At 40.3% G+C, this 14,080-nt stretch overlaps 1 protein-coding gene across 1 annotated transcript in view; it reads right to left on the bottom strand.

Moving 5' to 3' along the window:
- CHD8 (chromodomain helicase DNA binding protein 8) overlaps positions 1-13,609 on the bottom strand; it is a 63,478-nt gene extending 49,869 nt beyond the window's left edge. The window contains exon 1 of the mRNA XM_036734624.1: positions 13,529-13,609. The gene's annotated coding sequence lies outside the window, so the exon portion shown is untranslated. The remainder of the gene's footprint in view (positions 1-13,528) is intronic.
- Positions 13,610-14,080: the final 471 nt, after the last annotated feature.

The following is a 14,080-nucleotide window of genomic DNA, read 5'->3' as shown; positions in this document are numbered from 1 at the left end:
CTCTAACCAAAAGCATTATAATGTAAACTAGAGAAGTTCTTATTTTGATAATAATTCTATACTGTAACTTATGCAAACATTCAGAACACAATATCCTTAGACAAGTATATGATACTGTCTCCAAAGCAAGCCTAAACCTGTTCCCTAAGTCCCTAAGGCTCTACTTCCCAACCCCAGATCATGACCCCAATTAGTAGAACCAAGGCACTAACAGAGAAGAATATGGAATTATGTAAGCACCTCAACCTCCTGTTCTACTATGGGCAGAAAATGGGAGGATATGTTCACGTGCGCGCACATGTGTGTGTGTACAGAGGCAAGTTCTAGGATTAGACTTTCTTCCTGCTTTGTCACTGGACTATTATTGAGACAATTTTGCCTCCTCCTACCAACAATAAAATCTCAAAGAAGCACCAATTGATCATCAGCTCTCTTGAGGCAGATTCATCATCTTTGCTTCTGGTTCCAAAGAGAAGGGGAGATGGTCAAAGATATGAAAGTAGGTCAAATACACAGCCTAAAGGTTAAAGGGTTGTTTATTCATTGTAGTAGTCATTGTTATAAGTGTACTTCAAAAATTTAATTATTTAAAAAGTAAATACTCCCTATTTCATTTCTCTTTTAAGCTGTAGTCTCAATTTAGAATCTTGGTGAGAGAAGTTTGGAAGTTACCTCCATAAGCCTTGAACAACTCCTTCTGACATAAGAGCAAGGCACAGATTAGGCTGGGAAGCCAAAGGAATAATAGGTCAAATGGGTAGAAGAAAAGCCTATATTGGGATCTTTTCCTGTAAAGTCTTGAAGGACTGATCTGAGTCCATAGATAATCAAAAAGGAATCTAATTTTTCAAGATCCAGCTCAAAACTTTCCTCTATAACTCCAGCCCATTGGCTCATGATCCTAAGATGTCTATCTGTTCTATGCTTTTGAACACTTGAATATTTAATTTAGTATTTTGTCATATGTATACACCATCTTATATAATTCTCTAATTGTTTCATGTGTATAGTCTTATCTCCCAAACTAAAATGTATGCTCCTGGAGGGCAGAGATTCTATTATGTAAACTTGTATTCTCCAAAAGTCTTAGTAATACTAGACACATAGCAGGAACCTACTATATGCTTGCTTAACTGATGGTCAAGATTTGAATCCCTCTAGCCCTGAGTGGCTACAGAAACTCTCAGACCTAAAAATAGTTTGTGAAAGTGGGCAGTCAACTAGGAATCTTTGATTGGGTCATTCTCTTAATTCCAAGGCCCTACTCAAATCTACTGCCAAGTTCTCTTTGTAAATTAATTTTTAGTTTCAATTGGGTCATATTATATCATACCTATATGCCGACATACCTATATATTTATTATTATTTACCAGTTCCAAAGCCCTCAGTGAAGAAGAAATAAGCATTTATATAGCTACCTATTGTGCCAAGCACTTTATTAATGATAACAGGTAACAGTCATATAGTGCTCACTATGTGCCAGGCACTGTGCTAAGCCCATTATTAATGATAACAGGTAATCGTCATATAGCACTCACTATGTGCCAGGCACTGTGCCAAGCCCTTTATCAATGATAACAGGTAATCGTCATATAGCACTCACTATGTGCCAGGCACTGTGCTAAGCCCTTTATCAATGATAACAGGTAACAGTTATATAGCGCTCACTATGTGCCAGGCAGTGTGCCAAGCCCTTTATCAGTGATAACAGGTAACAGTTATATAGCACTTACTATGTGTCAGGCACTGTGCCAAGCCCTTTATTAATAACAGGTAACAGTTATATAGCGCTCACTATGTGCCAGGCACTGTGCCAAGCCCTTTATCAGTGATAACAGGTAATCGTCATATAGTGCTCACTATGTGCCAGGCACTGTACTAAGCCCTTTACCAATGACAACAGGTAACAGTTATATAGCGCTCACTATGTGCCAGGCACTGTGCCAAGCCCTTTATCAATGATAACAGGTAATCATCATATAGCGCTCACTATGTGCCAGGCACTGTGCCAAGCCCTTTATCAATGATAACAGGTAACAGTTATACAGCACTCACTATGTGCCAGGCACTGTGCCAAGCCCTTTATCAATGATAACAGGTAACAGTCATATAGCGCTCATCATGTGCCAGGCACTGTACTCAGTGCATTACAGTTATTATCTCATTTGATCCTCACAACAACCCATGGAGGAAGATGCCATTACTGTCCCCATTTTATAGATGAGGAAACTGAGACAGAAGTCAAGTGACTTGCCCAGGGTCACACAGCTAGTAAATGTCTGAGTCTGAATTTGACCTGTCTTCCTGACTCCAGGTCCAGCAGTCTATCCACTGTGCCACCAAGCTGCCTCGAGGCTAAAAATCACTCTGGGGAAGAAGTTCTTAAATTCTTCTGTCATGGATCCCTTCTCAGAAAGCTTTTAAATGCATAAAAATAGAACACATAGTATCACAAAAGAAATCAATTATATACAGTTGTCAAAATAGTAAAAAAAAAAAAATCAACTTCACAGATCCTGGGTTAAGAATTCTTGCTCCAAGAGGTTTATACTATGAATACTGATCAAACAGAACAATCTAAGCCTAGTGATCTGATCCTACAATTGCACAAATCAAATAATTTCAGAACTGGAAGATCTAGCCCAAACCTCTAAATTTATAGGAAACTGAGTTCCAGAGAGATTAAACTTGCCAACAACAACGATAACAATAATTTAACTGATGCAGCTCACAGAATAGAATTTGGCTAGGCTAATATCTATCTGGACAGTCAATGATCAAAAATAGTAACTTTGACTTACCTTCCCTGGTCTGAGGATGACAGGCTCTTTTCTCTGTAACATTTGAAGACATTTATATTCAAAGGTGAATTACGATGAATCCTAATGCTATAAAGGAGTAAGTAGCAAAAAAGCAGTCCTAGAAAGTGTGTGGCTAATAAAAATTGTGTGAGTTGATTACCAAGTGTTTCTTTCCCTTCTATGGGAGTTGATATATTTTGCATGGTATTACACTTTAATTCCTATCCTGACCAAGTAAGGTCAAAGAAACTTATCCTTTTCCTAACATCTGGGGAAAATGAGGCAAAGAGTAAGTTGACTTGCTAAAGGTTCCACAGCTAGTCAATGGTAAAGCTGAATGAGCCAAACCACCTAACTCCTACATTCTAGTGCTCTTTCTACAAACATTCTGGGTACTCAATGATAAATCATACTTTCCACTTCTTGACAGATATGTGACTAAAGGGTGAAGAAGGAGATAAATTTTTGGATGATGTGAGTAATTGTTTAGCTTGAATATGTTTACTGGTTACAAGGGAGAAGTTTTTTAAAAAAATTATTTTTGGTGGAGAGAGAATTGGGACAAAATCACAGTTGTGCAAAAAAAAAAAAAAAAGAAAACAAGTAAATGAAGAATTTTTAAAAGTGTAAAGAAGAGATGGTACCAATAGTTAGCTTTGGAACTAATGTGTCGAATATATTCTATACTTTAAAAAACCAAGCTCTATGTAACGGGGGAAAAAATCTGGGTGCTAACATGACCAAAGATAACATATAGGTATAGTTTTTCATCCATATTCTACTAGAGGCCAGTACAAAATTCTTCTGACAGATCTTTTATTTTGAATGAGGACTGCTATAATGGGAAAAAGATTCCACAGAATTTTCACTAGTAACATTTATTGAAGTCAATGATAAAGGAGATTCTAGTGGAGAAAAGTGGGGTGGGGCTCGAGGTGTAGAACAGCAGGATAGGTATTAAGCAGTCTCAGGGAACTCCAATAAACACCAGTGTCTAGCACAGGTCAGGCACATGTCTTGGTGTTGTAGCAAGAGTGGACATGGAACATGTCCATGGACATGGAAGTCAAGAGATACGTGGGTTCAAACACCAGCTCTGACTTAGCTGTGGGATTTAGTTGAAAGATGCTTTAAATTTCTAGGCTTCAGTTTCCTCATTTACAAAAAGGAGATAAATATTTGCACTACTTATATTTGTGACAAAAGCACTTAGCAAACCTTAGAGTACTATATAAATGTGACCTACTCATATTAATATAATGGTGGCATTGATGTGATTCACATGACCTTGTGAATCCATCTATTTCACAGGTCTTCAGTTAATTTTACAGTGCCTGTATTGGCAAATATAATTTCTTATCTGATTAGACTAGATGTCACTTGGCTATTTACATGATCAGATTTTTCTGCCTCAGTTGTCTCCTGGTCCCCCATCATTTAAATGTTTGGTGAATAGAAGATAAGAGATGAAAGAGGACGATTTGGGAAGCTTTATGCAAGAAAGTATGATGTGCTACCTCACGGAATACTGAAGACCTATGAGATGATTAATAAGTGGCTATCAGTACATTTTACCTGGTAGATTTTCAGAAATTCCTGCACTCTTATCCACTCACAATTTAGCTATACTTTTACAATTTTAGCTATATTCTTCTCCAGGGTGTACTTTTGGGTCCCAAATTCCATTGCTCCAGAATAGAAATATTCATCTGAATAGCAAAAATTAGTACCTAAATAGTTATTATTGCTGTGAAGTCAGCCAAAGGCAAATTATTATATCCTTAATTCTTGGAAAAATATTTTTCTGCTGTCAGTGTCACAAAGGAATGAAAACAGCAGCAAATGTGTTAGACATGGGAAAAACGAGGAAGCTTATGTGTAATGAGAAAAAGACTTTGTTGTAAGGAAAAACTTCTTAACAAATAGAAACAATGGAAAAGGCTGGGCCAGGAGGGAGTGAGTTTGTCTTCATTAAAGATGTTCAAGTGAAGGTTGAATATTGTAGAAGACATTTTTGGTCAGCAATAGGTTGGAAAAGATGGGCCTTTGAAGTCTCTTCCAATTCTGAAATTCTGTGTTTCTTAGAATTTGTGAGAGATTCTAAAAGATTTTTACAGTATTTAAACATTTAATCTTGGGCGGGGAGGGGGGCAGGGCACACGATGTAAAAATGCTGCAGTTAACATGTCCTTCCCAGAAAATTATTCTGATATAATCCTAGGAGAATAAGACCCTGGAAGTGAAGAAATGATAAGAGGAAGATAGGGAAGGTATACTGAGAGAAGTATCCATTGAAGTGGATAGAATGATAGGTTTGGGATCAAGAAAACATAGTTTCAAATCCTGCTTATGACACACAGTAGTCAAGTGACCACAGGCAGGTCATTTAACCTCTGTGAGACTAAGTTCCGTAGTACCAGTAGTATTTATCTCACAGGAAGTTTTGATGCTTTGATGAGATAATGAATATAAAATGCTTTGTAAATTTTGGAGCACTGTCTGTTAGATATTCTTCTTACCAAAAGGATTAGAACTTCTATATTTAGTGTGTTATAGTTTCAAGGGAAGAAGAAGAAGAGTGATATTACATCCTTTCACCTAATAAATTTAATACCTAAGTATTTTATTTAAGAAAAGAAGGTCAGTCTAGTTAAGTTCAGATATTCTCATTTCCAGAATGTTGGCCTCCAGGAAATGAATGTTTTCATCTACAGCAACTCATGAAGACCTTTCACACTAAGGAATTTTAAATTTAGGCAACTTTTCTTTATCCATAATAGAGAAAGGAAGTAGTACTATGGATGGTCCAGTTAATTTTCAAAAGTCATTAGAGTCTTTGTCCTTATACTTGAATATGGTTAATTTTGATTTTGAAAATTCAAACAATCAATAAGCATTTATTAAACCCTTTGCTAAGTATTGGAGGTACAGAGAAAGGCAAAAACACAGTCCCTGCTCTCAGGTAACTCACATTCCTTTTTTTTTTTAAAATAAGTGTACATATGATGACTGTACCATCACATTCTTTTTTTTTTTTTTTAATTTTTGGAGGGGGGAAGGCAGGGCAATTAGGGCTAAGTGACTTGCCCAAGGTCACACAGCTAGTAAGTGTGTCAAGTGTCAGGCCGAATTTGAACTCAGGTCCTCCCGACTCCAGGGCTGGTGCTCTACTCACTGCACCACCTAGCTGCCCCTAGTAACTCACATTCTAATGGGAAAGACAATATGTAGATAAAAGGAAACATAACAAATACAGAGAATTTAATAAGAGCTATAAAATAGTTAGCATTTTATATATCTCTATATGGCTTGCAAAGCAGTTTATAAATATCTCATTTTATCCTTATGACAACCCTGAGAGATAGTGGCTATTATTAACCCCATTTTACAGATGAGAAAACTGAGGCAGAGGCTAAGTGACTTGCCTAGCTCATAGAGGTACTAAATGTCTGAGGCCAGATTTGAACTTGGATCTTCCTGTCTCCAGGTCTAGGTCCAATGGTCCTAGCTGCCTTGTAGTAGGGAACCCTATAGCAGTTCAGAAACCAAGAAAGGCAGAAAATGGTCTATAAACAGTCTTAAAGGAAGTTGGGGATTGTTAAGAGGCAGAGGTGAGGAGGGAGAGCATTCTGGGGGGAGGGGCAGGGGAGACAGCAAGTAGATTGCAGAGTGTCTAGAGGAGAGCAAAGTTAAAGACACTGGAAAGCTTATGAAGAGATTTAAATGCCAACCAAAGGCCCTTTTAATTGAATGTGGAGGCAAAAGAGAGATACTAAAGTTTATGGAGTAAGGCAGTGACATGATCAGACCTTTGCTTTAAGGAAATTGTTGTGGCACCTGAGTGGAGGATAGACTGAAGTGGGGAAAGACCTCAGGCATCGAGACCAATTAGAAGGCTAGTGCAGTAGTCCAGGGGAGAGCTGATAGAGCCTGAAATAGGATGATTGCTGTGTGAGGGGACCAAAAGAAATGAAAACTAGGGATGTAAAGAGAGAAATGACAACATCTGGTAACTGATTAGATGTATGGGATGACTGAGAATGAGGACTTGAGGATGACATCAAGTTTATCGACCTGAGCAACTGGTAAGATAGTAGTAGAGTAGCTGGGAAGAGGGGTTGGTTGGAGGGTCAGAAGAGAATTAATGAGTTCTGTTTTGAACACGCTGAGTTTGAGATGGCTATGTTTGACATCCAGTTTGAAATGTCCAAAAACAGTTGGCAAGGAGGAACTGCCATTCGGGAGAGAGACTTAGGCTGGACATACAGGTCTGGGAATCATTTACACAACAGAATTAATGATAAGACCATGTCAGAATATATATAGAGAAGAGGGCTCTGGACAGAGCCATGGGGTACACTCATAGTTAATGGATGTGAATCTTCATCACAACCAAAATGAAGATCCAGCAAAGAAGACTGAGAAGGGTCAGACAGGTAGGAGAACCAAGAGAAAGCAGTGTCCACAAAAACCCAAAGAGAAAGTATCCAGGAGGAAGAGGTGATAAACAGTGTTTAAGAATGCAGAGAGGTCAGGAAGAAATGAAACATCAGTTTTGAAAACATGACTCATAAGGGGCAGGAAAACTGTCTAGCTTCCCATTCTTCCTTCCTTAAGAAAGACAGTCTCACTGCTCCACAAGAGGTTAAACACCTATGAATGCTGAGCTGAAAGTTATTGCCATTTGCTAGATTTCTAATTTGGGAGTGCAAATGTTTTGGCTTAAAAAGCCATCTGAAAATAAGAATTAAGATGACTTAGAGAGAACTAGATGAATTCAACAAACATGCATTAGGCCCTCAAGATGTTGAAGGTACTGGGATAAAAGATAAAAATGAAAACTGGCCCCTGCTTCAAGGAGTATACATTCTATTGAAATGTAAGACATTTTGAGGAGAGAAAAAGAACGCAAATAACTGGGGAGATCAGCAAAGACTTCCCAAGGAAGGCAGTCTCTGAGCTGAACCTTGAGAAAAACCCAAGGATTCCAAGAGGCACAAGTGAAGGAAGGCCTTCCAGGCTTGGGGGTGGGGTGGGCGGTGGAGTTAGAGGTATCAGCTGGTACGAAGCCTCTGAGGCAGAGATAGAATGCCAAGTTCAGGGACAGTGAGTGGTCCAATTTGGTTGGAACTGAGGCCTTAGGACCCAATGTCTTGATTGCCAAGTGCCTCTCATGGCCTACTTTATCTGGTCATGAGTCACTTGACTACCCAGCCATATTCTTGCCAGTTGGGCATGTACCCTCTGATCCCCATTCCTTCCAGTTTTGGAACCTTAACTATATCGCTAGATATCCTTTCTAAATTACAAAATTCTGCACTGGCCACCATTCCCCATTCATGTTGTCTCTGTCCTATTAGAATATAAGCTCCTTGAGGGCAGGGACTGTCTCTCACTTTTGTATTTATATCTCCAATGTTTAGTACAGTGCTTGGCACAAAATATTTAATAAATGCTTTTTTCCATTCATTTATTAGAGTACATAAAGGGAAATAATGTGAAATATGTCTGGAATGGCAGGCCAGATAGTGAGGACTTTGACAAGCAAAGGAATTCGCATTTTGTTCTACAGGCAACAAGGAGCTAAGATTCTTGTGCAGGGTTGAGTGATATAGTTGGAACTGTGTTTTAGGAAGATTATTTTGGCAGCTAAGTGGTAAGAAGAGACTGTAAGCAAGAAGACCACTTATGTGATGAGGACCTAAACTAGGATGGTGGCTCTCTAAGTGGAGAGAAAGGGACAGCTTCAAGGTATATTTTAGAGAAGAATCATATGATTTGGCAATTGAATAAATGTGTATGTGTGTGTGTGGGGGGGGGAGGTATAAGCATTTATATAGTTCCTACTATGTGTAGGCACCATGCTAAGTCCTTTTAAAATATCTCATTAGATCTTTGCAACAATCCTGTGAGGTAGATGCTATTTTTATCCCCATTTTACAGTCGAGGAAACTGAGGCAAGCAGAGTTAAGTGACTTGCCCAGGGTCACACAGCTAGTAAGTGTCTGAGGATGGATCTGAATTCAGGTCTTACTGATTCCAGGCCTATCTATTTTTCCACGGCCCCAGTAGATGTTCTTAGTCGGGGTTAGAGAGAAGGGAGAGTCAAGGATTGCTCTGAGGTTGGGAACTTGGGAAACTAGAAGGATGCTGGTGCACTCAACAAGAAGCAGGAAGTTTGGAGGAAGAATGGATTTAGAGCAGGGGATCTTAACCTGGGATCCATGAACTTGTTTTTGAAAAATGTTTTTATAACTATTTCAACATAAGTAGTTTTCTTTGTAGTCTTATGTATTTTATTTTATGAATTTAAAAATAACTGGAACTCTGGAAATATAAGGGCTAGATATGTAATCCACATTGATTATAATTGAATCTGAATAAGATGATCAACAGGGAGTGAGTAGAAAAGAGGGACCAAGAGTTAGGAGATGGGTCATGGCTAATGATCCAGCAAAGACAACTGACAAAGTCTTCCAGGCTGGAGGAGAGCCAAGAAAAAGTAATGTCATAAAAACCTAGGGAGGAGAAAGTATCCAGAAGGAAGCAATCCTCAAAAGTTGCAGAGATGTCAAGAAGGGATCTGCTCTTGGGTCAGACTCTACTCCCTCCCACACTCTTAAGATGGTGTGGGCAGGCCCTGTTTTGTGCTAAGAAGTGGTGGGAAAGATTAACTCCCACTCTTCTGTAGGAATTCCCATGTTTTGTTTCAGTCTCCTAGGGGCACAGTTTAGTTTATGAGTTGGTTCTTCCTCTGTCTCCTTTTTCTTACACAAACCTGAAACCAGAGTTGGCTCTGCCCCTTGTTATTACTTCAAGGGGCCTCAACCAGATGCTGTTGCTTCTCAGGGGCTGCCTTGGCCCTTTCTCCTGCTATGGCTCCAGGAATGGGCTGCTTGGGCACTGGGTTGGTCTTCTATCCTGTGGCAACTTGGGCATGAGCTGCTTAAATACTGGATAAAGCAGGGGGTTCCTGGGCACTGCTCCCTCCTTTTGTGGCTGGGGCTCAGGCTGCCTGGGCCCAAGCTGCTTCTGTACTTTGCCTTCCACCTAACCTAGCCTGTCTACGCTCAAGATTCTGGCAGTCTTTTTGTGGAGCCCCAAACTAGATGGAGGATCTTATACAAAGTGTTTCTCTTTGGTTTTCTTTATCATTGTTTCTTCTGGCGTATTTTTAGAGCTTTACTGGAGTGTTTGTGGGGATCTGAACTTCTCTACATCCTAAGAAAATGCTATTTTCTGAGAAATCCCAGAGAGGTCAAGAAGGATAAAGACTTAGAAAAGGCCCTAGGATTAAGTAATTTAAGAAATCATTGACAACCTTGGAAAGAGAAGTTTCAGTCAAGTGGTGGTGTCAACATGAAGCTTTGGTTTGAATTTTAAAATATCTTAACAATCAAGATGAAGAGCTCATTAAATTGGCAATGAAAAGGATAATTACATTTGTTAAAAAGACAAAAGAGGAAATTAAAAATTTTGAGACATGGAAAGGAGATTAAATAAATAATGAAGCTAAAGAAAGTTAAGGCAGAAAAAGAAGTTTAAGAGTATGAAGAATTTAGAAGGAAAATAGCACTGAAAGACTTCAGAACTCTGATCAATGTAGTGTCCATTTGTCACTCTAAAGGACTGATGTTGAAGCATGTCTCCTGACTTGAAGCAGAGAAGTAGTGAACTATAAGTATTGAATGAGACATACATTTGCTAACATAGCCAATGTGTTGATTTGTTTTGTTTAATCGTATTAATTTGTTATGAGAAGTTCTATGGGGAAAAGGGGGGTAAGTCAATCACGTTAAAAAAGAAAAGGGCAGCAAGAAAACACTTTTTAAAAATTCAGAATACAGTTAGTTGCAAAATAAAGTTTTAGAGAATGATAAATCACAACACAGAGAGCATCATGCAAAAACACGGTGTCTCTTAGGTACCATGTACCAAAGACATCTCAACTGAGGACAGGGCTCTTTATACAGTCCTGGGAAGGCCTTCATAGTCTTTTGGATTCTACTTCAGTTGTAGGCATTGAATACCAGAAAGACACAGAAAAATTAAAGGAAAGTCAGTGAATTATAATAAAAAAGAAAGTGAATTAAAATCAGAGAAAAGCAATTGAAAGAAACGGGTATGTGTACCCTATAGTCAAATGGCTACCAATAGGGTATACAGAGAATAAACTCATCAACTAATGGAAAAAAGGCTACAGAAAGAAGTGGAATTAAACTGAGTAAGATACAATCCTAAAACAAAACCCTGTAACTGAAATAACTATTTGAACTGCGTAATTATCCCAGTAAGAGAGATTAATCTATGCATGGAAAACATAACAGTCTCAGAATAGGTCAAATATCCCTCCCTCCAAATCCTAGAGCAATTGTTCCAGGTCAGTCTCAGCAAGGTAGACCCTTCCATGTAGGTTCAAGAAATCCAGGAGATCTCCAGAATCAATTCTATGAGGTTCAAGTTTGCTTAAGCAGATGCCAGTGATGTAAACAGTGATTGTCATCAACCCTTCTTCACATACCCCAACTTTGGGCTTTTTAATGTCAGCTTAGGAGAAAATAACTCATCCTGGAGAATATAAACAATACTCTCATAGCACTTTATAGGCTTCTGCTAGTTCCATGGGAATACAGTTCTCATTCTTCTATCTCTTGAACGGTACACTTGGGTTAGAAGAATACCCCCATCCCAAAACAGACAAACAAGACAGTGTCCTTTGATGAAGATAACTAGCATTTATATGGGGCTTTAAAGTTTACTCCAAAAGCGCTTTACATATATTATTTCATTTGATCCTCATAACAATTCTCTAACGTAGGTGCTCTGAAGTATACTACCCCCTCAATCCTTTGCAGTCTCCTAGGCCAACTATCAGTATAACTACTCTTCTTGCACAATAACGTTCCATTATCCCTATCCCAACCAACAGTCTGCAGTGATGGATACCACACTGCCAACAAACCTCCACCTCATCATCCCGCAGTGCTGCAGAGAAAGAAACACTAGGACTGTTTGCTAGTGATTCACAATCGGCTCAGCAAACTCATTTCATTTCCTTTAGTATCTAAATGAACTTTGTCAATTTGAGCACTGGCAGAATCAAAAGGCCAAATGCACTAGCTAGAACTAAATATAGAGCAGAAGTGAACCATGCAAACTTCCCACATACAGCTCCATCAGATCCCTTCTATCCTGACCTACCATTCCTTTGCTATTCCAGTCTTAAACTCTCCCCACCCCCAACCACACAGAGACATATATATCACTTCACCAATGTCCTTCATCCTGCCTTGCAGGCTCTCTGGCATTCCAGTCTTGAAACACAGAAGGGCCTATCAAATGGTAACAGTTTCTTTTCCTATCATAACTCCTTTCCCCTTATGGGACTGGATGACTCTAAAATATTCAGAATAAGGAGCTTCCCACATTTTGAACCACTGGCAGTGACCATGATTTGTTTTTTTTTTTTCTTTAAAAAAAATATATTTTTTTCCTGCTATGTATTCAGTAGCCCTTACAGAAAATTAGTATGGTGAACCATTAACATTGACTAGAAGATACTAAAACCACAAACCTAACGTCTAGCATCTTAGATTTTTGTCATATCCTCAGTAGGTCCTCAATTAGCTAATGCTGATAATTCATAGTCATTCCTGTCACAGATGACAGGCTCAGGAAAACAAAAGGTCTGAATGGTTTACAGACACTAGTACGATTGGTAAGTAATGGAACCTTTAATGTAGCTGCCCAAAAGTGCTTTGAGGGTTCTCAATTCAGTACCTATTGTCCGCATCGGTCTTAAGGAGGACGTTAAGTTCTAGGGTCTAATTCTATGACTTCTTCGCTCACTCTGCTTAGTTACCACCCAAGAAATCGAGCCCATGCCTCACCTTTCAATAGCTCATCCACTCGTGTGGCTGCCCCTTTAAAAACCTACAGCTGCTGCATTTCCACAGCTGCTGCAATGGGCAGGGATATTTCCTGCGACACTAGAGACAGGTAAATAAAGAAATTGAATTCAGTGTGTGGTGGGAGGCGGGGTCTTTCTCCTAGAGAGAGTTTACATAATGCAACAGAAAACAAATCCGTGAGCCCCGCAGACCTGTCAATGCAAGCGCAAAGCTTAAGTCCCCAGTCATTCTACCACCCCCTCCAAACACATGCAGCCCACCTCCCTCTTCTTCTACTAAAGACTCACAATTAGACCAGAATATAGAACTCTGTCTCCCCCCACCCCGCAACACACTACCTCCCCCCCCCACCTACCTTTTTATAATAACCCAACCTCCCACCTCAGACTCCAGTACGAGAGACCAACTGAACTGGGAGTTTTTTCTCAGGGAGAGAAGGGAACAAGACAGAAGGAAGGACCTCCTACAAGTCTACACCACGCCCAGTAATGCAAGGACACAAACGATACAAGGCAGTGTGCAATAACTGCAATGTGCAGCGCTCCCCGCCCCCCCAGCTTAACCTCGCTCCTTCCTGCATAGATGCCGCTTCCCTCCCTACGCCTCTCACAAAGGAGAATGGTTCAGTCCGGAGCATCCCCCAGTAGCACCTGATCCCCCATTATTAACGGGGGAGGGGAGAAGGAGGAGGGGAAAGAGGAGAAGGGGAGTGGAGTTTATGTATTGAAATTAGATGATTAACTTTAGATTTCGGGAAGCCCCTGGGATCCACCTAGAAGAGCCGAGGGGCGCGGGGATGGAAGTGGGAAGCCTACCTGGAAGGGTCCTGTTGCCTCCTTTACGGGGCGGGTTTCAATTCACCCCGTTAAGAGAACAAGGCGCCTTCTGGCGGAGCATGGTCAGCCCCTGCCTCAACCTAACTTGCTGGTAGTCCAATCTCCCTAAGTCCCGCCCACTTTCCTCTGCAACAACCAATGGCATAGCCGGGACCCACACTCATCTAGCAGGGTAGTGTGAGCGCCATCCAGGAAGTCTCTGGAGGGAAGGGAAGGTGGGGTCCTAGGAAGCCGAGGAGTCCGTAGGCGGCCGAGGCAGTGCCTGACTAAAAACAAAATGAGGTGGCACTGTCGTCACGATCTTCTGGTCCCCAGGGGTTTGAAGTCCTCAGCATCTTTTTTATCCCTGACTTTTGGGGGAGCTCTGGAGTGAAAGATTTAGTGACTTGCTTCTTGGAGGCCATCTTGGGTTGGACAGGTTGGTGGGGGTGGTTGAGTGTGGGAGACATAGTTTGAAACCCTCGTTCCAGTCTTCTCTTTGCCCTACTCCCCTTCGCCCTGCGCGGGTCCCATGGGGCGTCCTTGAGAAGA

The sequence above is a fragment of the Trichosurus vulpecula genome, chromosome 8, assembly GCF_011100635.1.
Source record: "Trichosurus vulpecula isolate mTriVul1 chromosome 8, mTriVul1.pri, whole genome shotgun sequence".
Taxonomy (NCBI): domain Eukaryota; kingdom Metazoa; phylum Chordata; class Mammalia; order Diprotodontia; family Phalangeridae; genus Trichosurus; species Trichosurus vulpecula.
The sequence above is the reverse complement of the archived record's forward strand: the minus strand, read 5'-3'. Positions and strand labels throughout refer to the sequence as shown.